Source organism: Fundulus heteroclitus, unplaced genomic scaffold (genome assembly GCF_011125445.2).
Source record: "Fundulus heteroclitus isolate FHET01 unplaced genomic scaffold, MU-UCD_Fhet_4.1 scaffold_471, whole genome shotgun sequence".
Taxonomy (NCBI): Eukaryota; Metazoa; Chordata; class Actinopteri; order Cyprinodontiformes; family Fundulidae; genus Fundulus; species Fundulus heteroclitus.
Window position 1 is genome coordinate 70,961 of NW_023396892.1, and position 16,055 is coordinate 87,015.

Below are 16,055 nucleotides of genomic sequence, written 5' to 3' on the forward strand. Positions count from 1 at the left end.
TGAGACAACTGCGCGTTCATGCGTTTGTTTAAAAGGGGAAATGTATCGATAGTAGAAACATTGATCAGCAACGCTGCTATTGGCTGTTCAGCATGGCCAAAGAGCGCCCACAGTTTTTCTCCCAAGCAGAACACGAGCTTTTAATGGAAGGTTATGCTGAATTTGAGTCATTAATTAAAACACCTCAAAATCTGTTAAGGCCAGGAGAGAGGGCTGGCAAAAAGCAGCAGACAAATGAATGCATAAATATGTCCATGGTAGATGTTTCTATCACTTTCTACAGTATGAATTTTTGCATTTTAATAATTTCATATTTACTTTGTTATTTTATGTCAGAGCCTCCACGGGACCCACTAGAACAGTGGTTCTCAACCGGTGGGGCGCGCCCCCCCGGGGGGGCGCCGACACTCTCCCGGGGGGGCGCGAGTAGGCTACAGGATGGGAGTGGAAAAAAACTGGAAAAAAAAAATTTGCACTTTTTTTTTTTATCACTAAACTACTTTCATAAAAAGTTAAAGTTTTGTATATACATAACTCCTGAATAAAAATTAAAATGTGTTTGGACTGATTTAAAAAAAAAAAGTTTTGAACAAATTTGATTTTTGTCGATAGTGAGCGCAAATGCAGGTGATAAGCGGTTTTCATCCGGGTTTTTCGCGCATGCGCGCCGGACTGGAAGGAAGCTGACGAGTTCTCGGCATATTTTTCTTCTTTAGATAACGTATCACAAGATCGTTTTAAGAGTAAGTTGATGGTATCATATTGCCAGATTTATACAGCAAAAGCCTGAAGGGACGGAGGGAGTCTGTGAAATGCTGGCCAAGGCTTGTACGGCGACATAGCTAGTAGCTTAGCTGCCTTATAAACACGGCAGGCAATACACATGAGAGAGCATGGAACCATGAACCCACGGGACGGCTAAGAATTATTTTATATCGGGACATAGACACCAGCAACCCCCGCGACCCCATCAGGGATTAAGCGGGTCAGAAAATGGATGGATGGACGTTCATACATGTTTGTTTAACATCAGAAAGCGGACACACAGCAGACACACAGCGCTTCAGCAAAGAGAACGAGCCGCCCGGTAGGTTTAAACAGACATTGTTCACTAAGGATTATTTCGGTGTTTTTGTCCTATTAATCCTTTTCACAGACTCATGCCAGAGGGTTTGCATACATTGTACATGTATGTATATTTTAAAAAAAATCGCCGTAGTTAGCTGTAGTGCAGACCGCGGTGAAGTTAGCTTGACATTGGACATTCAACCTCCGCGGAGTCAGCGGGATCTAGCTCACGGTTGATCCGGTTGAAGGACTCCGATTTCGGCTAGCGTGTCTCAGCTGCTCCCTTCTCCCATACGCGGTGGGACCGTGAATAAATCTGATTTGATTTTTGTTTCTCAAGCGTGCTCCGCTGACGCCGCGGAGCTTGAATGTCCATGTCAAGCCAACTTCACCGCGGTCTAGTGCAGGCCAGAAAGTAGCGCTACATACTTAGCCGAAGGATTAAAAGGTCCGAAAGAAATGGGATACATTCGTAAAAGAAACGCAAAAGGACTGGATTGCCAGCAGTGACAAAAGTGTTTTATGTAATTCACACTTCACAAGCGAGGATTGTGAGGGGTACTTACAATGGAGCATGGGCTCTATGTCTTGGGCAGCGTTAGATATAGTCTCCTCAGGTTCACCTTGTTCAAACTCCGTTTCTTCGTATATTAATTTCTTATCTGAGTCGCCGATGCTTGAGGGGGAGTTTGAAGATGTATCAGACATTTTTTTAATTTATTTTTTTGTACGTAGAGTAAGAGTTATTAATAAAATTGAACAAATCGGCAGCAAAAGACGTAGTATTTGCAGGCTGATGCACGGTACTAGTTCTGTTTGTGACGTCGCATTCCGGAACAACCCGAATGCAGAACGTTCGTGCTCTTTCGCTTATACAGCAAGTTTTATCAAAATTACTTCCAAACGGCGCACATAATTCACATATAATATACATTTCTTTACTCTGGTGACTATTTGAATGCATCTGGCAAAAAATACGTTCAGTCCAAGAGTTAGACTAGTAATGATAATAGGCCAACTGATGATAATAATAATGATGATAATAATAACAACAACAATAAAGCATGTAACCTCATAATTATATAGCAATAGCCTTGTAATAATGATAGGCATATACTACTCATAATAATAATAATAATAATAATAGTAATAATAATAATAATGCCTGCAAGCTCACATTAGAAGTCTGGTGCTACTGCCAATTATAGCAATAGCCTAGTAATGATGATAGGCCTACTGATTATGATAATAATAATAATAATAACAAAAAAAAGCATGTAACCTCACAATTATATAGCAATAGCCTAGTAATGGTGATAGGCCTATACTACTCATAATAATAATAATAATAATAATAATGCCTGCAAACTCACATTAGAAGTCTGGTGCTACTGCCAATTATAACAATAGCCTAGAAATGATAATAGGCCTACCTACCGCTACTGATGATGGTAATAATAATAATGTGGGCCTAAAAATAATAGCCTAGGGCTATCTATCTATCTATCTATGCAAGGTAGAGCGGGGCGGGGGGGGGTGGGGGATCTGGGCGGGGGGCACTGGGGCCCCAACTGCAACGAACCAGCTTTGGGGGGGCCCAGCTTGCAAAAGGTTGAGAACCCCTGCACTAGAACATGGGGACAAGTAAAAGTGAAACACAAGAATATTCTACAAAATGGTAGCTTTTAATTATTATACTTTATTTTAAAAAGGCACTTGTTATGTCAAGAGATCCAAATTTCAGTGTCATTCCTTAGACACGGGAAGTAAAGGACCCATGCAAACTGGGAATTTTAACACAAAAAAAAAAAATCTTTATCCATAAAAAATTAAACTTTTCCTTTTCCAAGTCATCCACAGTTGACACGGTAAAACTGTATTGCTCCGTGTCTAGATAATCCATCCATAATCCATTTCTAATACAATATACGGCTCGACAGGAAGCACGCCTTTCAAAGTAAACTAAACTTCACAATAAAACGGCCCGAACAAATCTTACTGAATAGGATAAAAATAAAAAGCAAACATCATACAAATAACTTAAATCTTTTAGATTTATGGCTCCAACACCACTTTTTCCTCTTTAAAAGCCACTGTTAAATGATGTGTTTGTCTGTTTATACATGGCTACGACAGACTTCTCCATCTCCTCCGCCTATACAGCCGTGATCTAATCCTGTTTACATGAAATAAGCCTGTTAGCGAGCAGGTTTAAGCTGGCGCACATGTTGCTATGACAACAAGTGCAGGAAGTCTTTCGAAGAACCAAACGATCCAAGATCATGCCAAATCGTCAACAATGAAATCCGGCTAACTGAGTTAGCGACGTACGAAGAACGGACCCCGGGAGCCTGTTTGACCTCCAGCAAGAACACGGCGGAGGAGTTTTTGAATAGGGCTTGGGCGTCATGACATATTACTTTTCGGTGGCCGCCATGTTGACTGCCTTTGCTACTCAGGCTATTGCCTATGACTACCGGGCCATATTTTAATTAACCAAACAGATATTCAAGCGTTAAATCTTCACATTCTTCTAGAAGTTACTTTACTTTCACAGAAAGCTCCAACTTACAGCATTGGTGCTTCAAGTTAACAACGCTTCAACTCAGACCAACTAAACCTTGTAGCCTTTACCGCATTGTGTCAGAGTGGGGGAAGGGTGAGGCTTTGTTTACAAACCAACACGCGGTGTTTTGGAACGAGGAACGGACCCGAAAAATCTACCATACCTCCCTACATATCAGAAAGAAAATATCTAAGCAACAACACAACAATAATTTTTCTGTCTTTAAAAAGTTTGTTTTAGCTGTGCAACCTGCAAGATTTTTTCATTAAAACGGCAGCAGTAAAAGCCGATCGTAACATGCACTACGTGACAATTGCAGACTATAATATTGATCAAATTCACTTACCTTTAAAATTGTTCCACGTTCTTTGAAGAACCTTCAGAAATGCTGATTCTTCTTATGCTCAAGGCTGGATAATCCTTAATGCTCACAATGTTGTCGCTGTAGAGAATGAAACGAGAGGTGTAGTCCTTCACCTTATAACGGCCGTCGGCTTCCGGTTTCTTCTTCTTCTTCTTCTTCTTCTTCTTCTTCTTCTTGTGTTTATTGGCGGTTGGCAAACAGCTTTCCGGTGTGCATTACCGCCACCAACTGGTGAGGAGTTTGGGGCAAAATGGCCCTATTGCCAAATATACTTATATGTATGTATCTATATGTCTATATCTATAATATTAATTTACAGATGGTAAATCTTTCTAATTATTCCTGTTATTAAATATTTAAATAAATATTGATAACATTTATTTTTTTACTTTTTTACGAATATCTACCAAAATTTAAGTTTCTCCTTATTAACACCTCTAACCAAATTCCTTCTTTCTTCTTCATATTTCTTACAATACATCACTATATGTTCTAGTAGCCAATTCATTATTTATTCTCTTATTTACTTTGATATTGAAATCTGGAACATAAAATGCAATACCTAACCCATCACTCACACTTTTAGATGCATCTTTATATATTTGAATATAGCCATAAAAACTATTAACATATTCCTGTATCAGTTTATGATTAATATTACCTTCTTTTTTCCTTTCTAACCATATCAAATCTACTGTAGTTTCAGGTTTGATCCAGGGAGGGATTACTGCTTCTTCTTCTTTTGGTGGTTTTATTCACTATGGACCAGAAAACTGTTTATGGAGTCTGTAATGACTCAAAGACACCTCGAGAACCGCACAGTCTGTGTATGGACGGATAAACTTGCTGGTAGAGCACCCCCATGGAGGACTAAACAAGCTTCCAAATAAGAAGCGAACCGGTGATCTCCAATGGAGAATTTTACATGGAGCCATCGCTACAAACTCGTTTTTATCGGTTATTAATCAGGGTGTTTTAAACGAGTGTCCTTTCTGCAGTCTGTCTGAAAATGTTTTTTATGTTTTTATGGACTGCACAAGACTAAAGACCGTTTTTGGCCTTTTAACAAATGTTTTTAGTCTTTTTGATCTAAAATTCTGAAAATATTCATGGATCTCAAAGAGTGCTTTATCTACTCACGTGATTTTTTAAATGGCCATTGAAAAAAGCGTTTGAGAGAAAAAAATTATTAAACTTTATAGTCTTGCACATTTACATTTTAATGTCTTGTAAATAACTCAAAATCGCCTGGATTTTTACCAAACTGAAACCTCTGCTTATTGTGCATGTGCTTTAGAAATAGAGGCCATTTTTTTGGGGATTGAACAATATTTGTGGAAAATACATTGATTTCTCCATTTTACAAACTTTTAAAAAATCAGAGTGTGGCACTTTCAAACACTGGAATACATGCAGTGAGAGAATTGTTGCACCTTATTCAAGGAATACATCCTGAAAATCTGAACTTGTTACACCACACAAGTGATTTTAGGTGAATTTTTTAAGTTTTCAAGTTTTTTTCACACTTTTGGAAATAAGCCCCGCCCACTTGTTTCAATCATTACCATATTTAGGACTTTAGTTAAGGGCTATTACTGGAAGGGGATGAAAAAGGTTTTGTAAAAATCCGATCAGCCATTCTTGCGTAGTAGATTTCTTGACATCACAGCGCCCCCTAGTGATGGACGATCCTCAATCGCTGGTCACATGTGCAAAATCTTATTTGGACTATGGGTTATGAAGGACATGTCAAAATCTGTTATGGTTTTAGAATAATCAGCAATTACATTTAGAGCTAGCTAGCTAACAATCACTTATTTTAGCTTTACTTTTCGAAAAAGTCAAAATTCAAAAATCCGCCGCGATAACTTTTTTTATTTGTCCATGACACGCTTATATACAAAGTTTTGCGCGGATTGCACAAACAATGTTGGAGGAGTTTAACAAGAAAGGTTTAACCTTTGTAGCCATGTAGCGCGAAAACTAGCTGGGAAACGAAGGGTGTGCCAATTCTCTTTATTTTGCAGAATCATCCAATAAACAAAGTGCCATCAAGTTTTTGAGTGTAGGACCAGTAGTTTGGTGGTTACAGGCGTAAACGCATTGTCCTTTATTATAGCGCCCCCTAGTTGTTGAGGGGTCTGAATTTTTGGGTTTGAGTAGCGGTGCACATTCTGTACTTGGATACCTGATTCGATGGATTCGTTACAAATCCGCATGGGCCGCCCAACGTGTTTTAGCGGAGAATAATAATTACCCGTAATAATAATAATAATAACTAGAACTGCAAGCAGTTATTAACGGGTTCCAAGCCCACGCACCGCCCCCTTTGAGCATGTTCCTGGACTTCAGCATTCAACACCCTCATCCAAGCCCACCTACGCCGCGCCCCCTTTGAGCATGTTCCTGGACTTCAGCGTTCAACACCCTCATCCCACAGCATCTGGTGGAACAACTGGAACATCTGGGCTTCAGCACACCCCTTCACCACTTCCTCACCTCCTGACCACTGTCGGTCCGGGTCTGACAGACCACCTCTGATGTCATCACCCTCAGCACAGGCTTCCCTTAGGGCTGCATCCGGAGCCCCTTGCTGTTTACTCTGATGACACACGACTGCACCCCCAGGTTCACCCCCAATCACATCATGAAGTTCGCAGATGACACAAACTCATCAACAGCTCAGCTGTGGAGGTGGTTAGCAGCACCAAATTCATCAGGGTGCACATCACGGACAACCTCACCTGCTCTGTGAACACCACATCTGGTGAGGAGGGCACAGAAGCGCTTGTACTTCCTGTGGAGGATGAGGAGAGCCCAACTGCCCCCGCCCATCCTCACAACCCTCTACACAAGTACCATAGAGAGCATTCTGACCAGCTGTCTCTCTGTGTGGTGTCGAGGCGGCAGCACGTCCGACTGGTGGAAAACAACGGTTGTCAAGCTTCTGAAGTTTGCGCACGACACCACTCATGGGATTTATCTCTGATGGTGACGAGTCCGCCTACAGGTGGGAGGGTGACCATCTGGTGACCTGGTGCAGGGAGAACAACTTAGAACTCAATGCTGTAAAAATAGTGGAGATGGTTGTGGACTTCAGGAAGAACTCAGCCCCAGCTACCCCAACACCCTCTGTGACTATATATAATATATTTCAGTCGTCAGTCAAGTCAAGTTATGTTGCGAGTTCAGTTGTTTTTTTTCTTTTCTTTGTTCAGTGGTTTGTGTTGTTACCACTGGCAAGTTCATGTCAGTAAGAAGAATGAAGTTTGTCAATGGAGGTTCAGTTCTGCTTGGGGCACAGGCTCGCCATGTCCTTTCAGAGAGAATCCATGGAATCTGATCCAGTAGTCTGATCCAGATTTTTGATCAGCAACAACAAAAAACCTAGCCTGCACACGATAATATTATTATTGCATTCAGCTAAATAAACTCACGTTATCAATTTTTACAGCATTGTTTTTTCTTCATTCCTCACATTTCCATTGCGATGTTTTACATGCACTTTAAAAATTTTTCCCAACTCAAAACACCGGAATCATCTTTAACCCATGTAAAACAAAAATATAAAATCCTTTTTAATTATGAAACTATGACCTGTAATTTAACAAATTACAGCATAGGTTTTTTTAATCCTCTTCCAAGTCTTTGTAAATCATGAGATGAAATACAGTTATCACCTTACCAAAGAGCATGAAATCCTTCTACATCCAATACTCTCCATCATCCATTGTATGGACGAAACCCAGCGCTGAACACAGAGAAATGTCGGACTGGATCAAATACTGCGTGTGTGATGGGTTCAAGTACCTCGCTCAACGTAGGAATTTACACATGTACAGCCTCAAGCTATTTAACTAAGATGTAAACGAGGTTTAAAATGTCTACTGTTTAGTTTGATATTAATGAACAGTCATAATTTTAATTTACATGTAGTATGGTTGAACTAGAAGAATTAACAGTGGGATGTTGATAAACTGACTGTATATTTGTATTGTAGTGCTGAACCATAGATTTACTTCTGAGTCAGTTAGCTTGCAGTTAGTTGACCTCCACGCAGATTTGGCTCTGAAGGAACAGTCTGTTAAGAGTGATCCTATATATATATATATATATATATATATATATATATATATATATATATATATATATATATATATATATATATATATATATTAGTGCTGTCAAACGATTAAAAATTTTAATCGCGAATAATCCTATGATGTCGATAGTTAACTCGAGATTAATCGCAAATTAATCGCATATTTTATCCTTTTATTTCTGAAAGTGTAATAGCCTATTTGGGCATTTTAATATGCAATTTTGCAATAAATGACACTAATAAAATACATGCTTGTACAAAAAATATTTTTGTTATTTTTCAAGCACTTTTCAGAATTGGTATGAAAACATCCTGGTGCCAAATGTTAAACTCTGGACTATAATGGCTATATGACTAATCATGATACCCTGATGTTTACACCATGTGTAAACAAATGTGTAAATACCTGTTTTCATGCCGATATATTTTTTTTGCCTCTTAAACAAAAGGTATTATGCATACATATAAATTAATAAAAATTGAACATTTCGATAAAGTCATAAGTTTTGTTCATTTCTTCACTCTCTCTCTCTCACACACACACATCTAATTCTGAGCTTTCACACCAACAACAATAATTTCTTTGAATATTTTTGCTTGCTGTTTCTATCCATATTCATAGAGTTTAAGCCTGGAAAAAGGTTTTAAATCTCCAGGTCATTCCAGCCTTACACTTTGCTTGCAACTGGGCAGGAGCTTAATACCCTGAATGAGACTGTTTAGCAACTGTTAGTAACTCCAGGTCCTTCGTTTGGAAACGTGATTCATCCCTGGGTTGTCAAATACAGAGACAACAAATTAATAAGCATTAAAGAACGGTTTATGGGTTGGGTTTCTGCAATGTTATCAACGTGTAAAAGCTCATCTTCAGAACCAATCTCTGCTTAAAATGGTGATCTGCACCAAGTAATCTACTTTCAGCAGTTATCACCGGTTATTGCACCGTAAACTGCAGAAAATACCTGCAGAGTTGCTCTGTCTGCCTTTACTACCGTCGGCTCCTATGGCGGAGGGATATTTCAGCTGGATACACTCAAATGTAGTGCAGGCAGGCCACTTAATAACCCCTATTTCGTCACTTATTTAAGACCCCAAATAAGCGATTTCACTTTCAGAAACCTGCCCAAAAAAAACGCAACCCGTGACTCATGAAATTTAGAAGCGCTTTTAGAAAAAAGAAGCCCAAAGTCGCGTGTGTCCGATGTGTGTGTGCTTGTAGAGATCCATTCATGATCAAATGCGGTCCTCTGCTGGAATTTTTTAAAGCATTAGTGTAAATATATATATATATATATATATATATATATATATATATATATATATATATATATATATATATATATATATATGGATACATACAAAATTATTGAAGTGGACATCTAAGTTTTAATTGAATACCCCTTACTTAGACTATTAATGGTAAGAGTTGTTGTAGTTGCAAAAACAAGCCACGAGATGGAGCCCTTGCTTCATTTTCTGAAAAGCTCTTTACAATAGGTTTTTGTCAAACTATCTAAATAAATATTTATTTTAAATCAACGGTTTGCTCTAAAATTCTGAAAATATTCATGAATGTCCAAGAGTGTTTTATCTAACCACACAATTTTTTTGATGGTCATTAAAAAAATGGATTCAGAGAAAGAAAAAATTAAACTTTATAATCTTGTATCATTAATTTTTAAAATCTTGTAAATTGGTCAAAATCGCCTGGATTTTTATCAAACTGAAAGACATGGTTATTCTGGCTGTGCTTTACAGATAGAGGCCATTTTTATTGGCATTGACCAATATTTGTGGAAAATACATTGATTTCTCCATTTTACAAACTTTGAAAAAAACAGAGTGTGCAACTTTCAAAAACTGGAATACATGCAGTGAGAGAATTGTTGCACCTTATTCAAGGAATACATCCTTAAAATCTGAGCTTGTTACACCACACAAGTGATTTTAGGTGAATTTTTGAAGTTTTCAAGTTTTTTTCACACTTTTGGAAATAGGCCCCGCCCACTTGTTTCAATCATTACCATATTTAATACTTTAGTTAAGGGCAATGTCTAGAAGGGAATGAAGAAGGTTTTGTAAAAATCCGATCAGCCATTCTTGCGTAGTAGATTTCTTGACATCACAGCGCCCCCTAGTGATGGACGATCCTCAAATGCGGGTCACATGTGCAAAATCTTATTTGGACTATGGGTTATGAAGGACATGTCAAAATCTGTTATGGTTTTAGAATAATCAGCAATTACATTTAGAGCTAGCTCGCTAACAATCACTTATTTTAGCGTTACTTTTCGAAAAAGTCAAAATTCAAAAATCCGCCGCGATAACTTTTTTTATTTGTCCATGACACACTTATATATAAAGTTTTGTGCGGATTGCACAAAAAATGTTGGAGGAGTTTAACAAGAAAGGTTTAACCTTTGTAGCCATGTAGCGCGAAAACTAGCTGGGAAACGAAGAGTGTGCCAATTCTCTTTATTTTGCAGAATCATCCAATAAACAAAGTGCCATCAAGTTTTTGAGTGTAGGACCAGTAGTTTGGTGGTTACAGGCGTAAACGCATTGTCCTTTATTATAGCGCCCCCTAGTTGTTGAGGGGTCTGAATTTTTGGGTTTGAGTAGCGGTGCACATTCTGTACTTGGATACCTGATTCAATGGATTCGTTACAAATCCGCATGGGCCGCCCAACGCGTTTTAGCGGAGAATAATAATTACCCGTAATAATAATAATAATAATAAATAATTTAAAAACACTAGAAAAACAATAGGGTTCTCTGCTCACAGAGCAGACGAACGGCATAGCCGTTCGCCTGCGCTGCGGGCTTGGAACCCTAATAATAATAATAATAATAATAAATAATTTAAAAACACACGAAAAACAATAGGGTTCTCTGCTCACAGAGCAGACGAACGGCATAGCCGTTCGCCTGCGCTGCGGGCTTGGAACCCTAACTAGAACTGCAAGCAGTTATTAACGGGTTCCAAGCCCACGCACCGCCCCCTTTGAGCATGTTCCTGGACTTCAGCGTTCAATCCCACAGCATCTGGTGGAAAAACTGGAACATCTGGGCTTCAGCACACCCCTTCACCACTTCCTCACCTCCTGAGCACTGTCGGTCCGGGTCTGACAGACCAGCTCTGATGTCATCACCCTCAGCACGGGCTCCCCTCAGGGCTGCATCCGGAGCCCCTTGCTGTTTACTCTGATGACACACGACTGCACCCCCAGGTTCACCCCCAATCACATCATGAAGTTCGCAGATGACATAAACTCATCAACAGCTCAGCTGTGGAGGTGGTTAGCAGCACCAAGTTCCTGGGGGTGCACATCACGGTCAACCTCACCTGGTCTGTGAACACCACGTCACTGGTAAAGAGGGCACAGAAGCGCTTGTACTTCCTGCAGAGGATGAGGAGAGCCCACCTGTCCCCGCACATTCTCACAACCTTCTACAGAAGTACCATAGAGAGCATTCTGACCAGCTGTCTCTCTGCTGGCTTCAGCCCCTCCGACTGGTGGAAAATGAGGAGAGTGGTGGGGACAGCAGAAGGGATCATAGGGGCTCCTCTTTCCTCCATTAAGGACATTTCATCCCAGCGCTGCATGTCCCCAGCCCATAGCATCAACAGAGACCCTCAAACCCCCACCATGAACTGTTCCCCATATATATATATATATATATATATATATATATATATATATATATATATATATATATATATATATATATATATACATACATATATATACATATATACACACATATATATACATATATACACACATACATATACATATACATATACATATACATATATATATATATATATATAATGAATGTTCTTCATTTACAGTGACCCTTTAAACCATTAATGCTATTACTCCTTTTCATGACAACTCATAATATATGAATTACATGTTTCCCGTAACTTATACCTTTTTATTCTAAGTTCAACCAAGATATTCTCTTCTTATCCTTGTAGCTTGTAGTGTTAAATAAGACTAAAATCGTTTCATTTGAATCAAGGTATGCAGATGTTGATAGATATATCTATCTATCAGTGACGTGCGGTAGGGTTCATAGCTGGTGAAGCACTGACGTCATCAGTCAGATTTACAAATATATACACTCTACAGAGTGTCACAGGCCGGCTCAATGCCCATGACAAAAAGGAGGGGAGACAAAACGGTTTAGGCCAATCAACAGTTTATTGTAACCTATAAGTAACTTTAAATAAATAAAACAGGGATCAGATGTGAGTCTGTAAGAATGTTTAGTGTGTGCAGTGTATGAGTGGGTGAACATGTATGTGAGAATGTGTCTGAATGTTAACCAAAACCAAACGGAACCAACCAACAAAGTGAGTACCTGGAGGAGCAGAGAGAGAGAGAGAGTGTTAATGGAGCCCAACTTATATAATGAGCCCAAGTGGCTCCAATTAATAAGACCCGCCTCTGCCTGCAGGAGGAACCGCCCCTGCAGGTCAGAGGAAAGGGCCGTGACACCCCCCTCCTTAAAATGAGGGTTCCACCCTCAACCCAAAATTTGGCCCACATTAAAACCAATTCAAAATGTTCCCCAAAACACAAATAGCTACCAGTCCCAGCTCTAGTCGTTGCTCTGCATCCCTGACCAACTGTCCATCCCTCCATCTCAGCAGCCCTGGTACCTGGGGAGCAGTTTAAGAGAAGGAGGAAGAGACAGCCAGCAGAGGAAAACAGAGAAACAAATAAAGTTAGTTCAATGGAGCACGGGACAAAGCGTCAGCTATAATGTTACTTTTACCACTGATGTGTCTAATGTCAAGGTTATAAGGCTGTAGGAACAAGGCCCAACGCATCAGCCGCTGGTTGGGATTCTGCAAAGACTTCAAAAATGTAAGTGGATTATGGTCAGTGAAAACGATCAAAGGAGTCAAACCAGAGCCGACATAGACCTCGAAGTGCTGTAAAGCCCAGATGAGGCCTAGTGCCTCCTTTTCTATGACAGAATAGTTTTGCTGGTACTTATTAAATTTCCGGGAGAAGAAACTGACAGGACACTCAACTCCCTCGTCACTTTCTTGCAGTAAGACAGCCCCAGCCCCTATCTGACTAGCATCTACCTGTAATTTGAAGGGTTGACCAAAACGTGGTGCTGCCAACACAGGAGCTGAACACAAAAGAGCCTTTACTGCCTCAAATGCTGCATGGCACTGGGTGGACCAGATGAACTCAGCTTTGGCCTTCAACAGGTTGGTCAGGGGAGACACTACTACGGAAAAGTTTTTACAAAAAGCACGGTAGTAGCCTGCCATTCCCAGGAAGCGCATTAGTTCCTTCTTGGTGGTTGGCTGTGGGAACTGCTTCACAGCGGCGATCTTTGCTTCCAAAGGACGAACAAAACCCTGACCAACAATTTTTCCAAGATAAGTCACAGTGGCTTTGGCAAACTCACACTTTGCCAAATTAACAGTCAGCCTGGCCCACACCAGTTTTTCAAATAGGGCTTGTACTCGCCGGATGTGCTCCTCCCAACAATCTGAATAAACGACTACATCGTCCAGATACACGGCACACCCTTCCAGACCTGACACCACCAGATTCATCAGCCTCTGGAAGGTGGCTGGAGCATTCCGCAACCCGAAAGGCATTACGTTGTAACAGTACAAGCCAGATGGAATGACAAAAGCAGCAATCTCACGGGCTCTCTTTGTCAAAGGCACCTGCCAATACCCTTTAAGAAGATCAAATTTGCTAACAAACTTTGCTGACCCAACTTGATCTATGCAGTCCTCCATCCTAGGAAGAGGAAAAAGATCTGCTTTAGTGACACTGTTTACTTTTCGATAATCAGTACAAGGTCTAAAAGTTGAGTCAGACTTTCTAACTAAAAGACAGGGTGATGCCCAATTGGAAGAGCATGGCTCAGCAATTTTATTTTTCAACATGTATTGCACCTCTGTCTCCAACTGTTGTTTCTTCTCCTCGGATACTCTATAAAACCTTTGTTTAATGGGTTTAGCCTCTCCAATGTCTATGTCATGCTCGATTAAATGAGTCTGTGAAGGAGTGTCAGAAAACAAAGTAGGATAACTTCTAATGAGTGCCACCAACTCATCACGTTTACCACAATCTAGATGATCTACCAGTGCACTAAGATTTTGCAAAGTCTGAGAGTTTTTCAAACGACCTCTCAAAACTTCATCTGAAACCACAGCTACCTCCTCTTCTCCCCCCTCCAAAAAGTTAAGGCCACTAGGGACAGTGATGGGCGCAGCAGCCAACGCTGACCTCACTGCTGAAGTGCTTTCAACTTGAACTGGACTACGGGAATGATAGGACTTTAGCAGGTTTATGTGACATAGTTTAGAGGATTTCCTATGACCTGGGGTTTCAATGAGATAGTTTAAATCGGACACTTTACGCAACACTGTAAATGGACCATAATATTTTGCCTGAAACGGTGAATTGACAAGTGGCAAAAGAGCAAGGACACGATCACCAGGACTAAACTCGCGCAGCTCAGCTTGTCTGTCATATTTCTGTTTCATTTTCTTTTGAGACAATTCCAGTTTTTCCTTAGCCAGTTCACCAGCTCTGTATAACTTCAGTCTAAACCCATTCACATAGTCAAGAAGGTTTTGAGGTGGTTCATCAGGCAAACAACCATCCTGCAAAACTGCCAATGGCCCTCGGACTTTGTGACCAAACACTAAATCATTTGGGCTAAACCCTGTGCTTTCCTGCACTACTTCACGAGCGGCTAGTAACAACCAGGGTAACCCTTCCTCCCAATCTGCTGACAACTCTGTACAGTATGCACGAAGCAAAGACTTTAAAGTCTGATGAAAACGTTCCAAAGCTCCTTGGCTTTGAGCATGGAATGCAGTAGACTTGTTATGATTAACTTTAAGCTGTTTAAGAATTTGGGCAAACAAATGGGAAGTGAAATTAGAACCCTGATCTGACTGAATAACTTTTGGAATACCAAATGTAGAAATAAACTGAGTCAATGCTTTTACAACTGATTTTGAAGTTATTGTGCGAAGTGGAAAAGCAGCCGGATATCTAGTTGCTTGGCACATTACAGTCAATAGATAGCTATGTCCAGACTTAGACCGTGGTAATGGCCCAACACAATCAATAATGAGATGTTCAAAAGGCTGCCCTATGGCTGGGATTGGGTACAAAGGTGCTGGCTTGACTACCTGGTTTGGTTTGCTGGTGAGCTGACATGTATGACAAGTCCTAATAAACTGAGTTACATCTCTTTTAAGACGTGGCCAGAAAAAATGACGGAGTATGCGGTCACAAGTTTTACGCACACCCAGATGACCTGCTACTTCACCATGTGATGTTTGTAAAACCTTGTTTCTCAATACAGTTGGGACAACTACTTGAAAGACTGGATCTCCCAAACCCTGGTCCCTCTGTGGAACCCATTTCCTAACTAAAACTTCATCTAGAAGGAAATAACACATAGCACTGTCTCTCACAACTGACTCAGGCATAACATTAGCAAAAAGATTAGACAAAGTTGTATCAGCTTTTTGTTCAGCTACTAATGTATCTTTAGAAGTAGACAACTGTTCTGTCTGAAGTTTGAATGACAACTCAAGATTTTCTGGCTTAACATCACCCTCTTTAACTCTAGAGGCAGCACGGGTTACAGCACAAACAGGAAATACATCAGAAGGCACACTACTACAGTGCAAAGATAGACCTACAGGGAACACAGAAGTTGGCTTTTTAAAAATGTTGGGATTACCATCTGCCCACACTTTACACCCTGCAAGGTCATTCCCCAAAATCATGTGCACTCCCTCTACTGGCAACTGGGGCCGTACCCCAACATCTACATCACCTTCTACAAGACCACAAGCTAAAGTTACTTTATGTAAAGGAGAGGAAAATGGAACCAACCCCATGCCCTGTACAATGACACAACAACCAGTATCAGACATTTTAGAA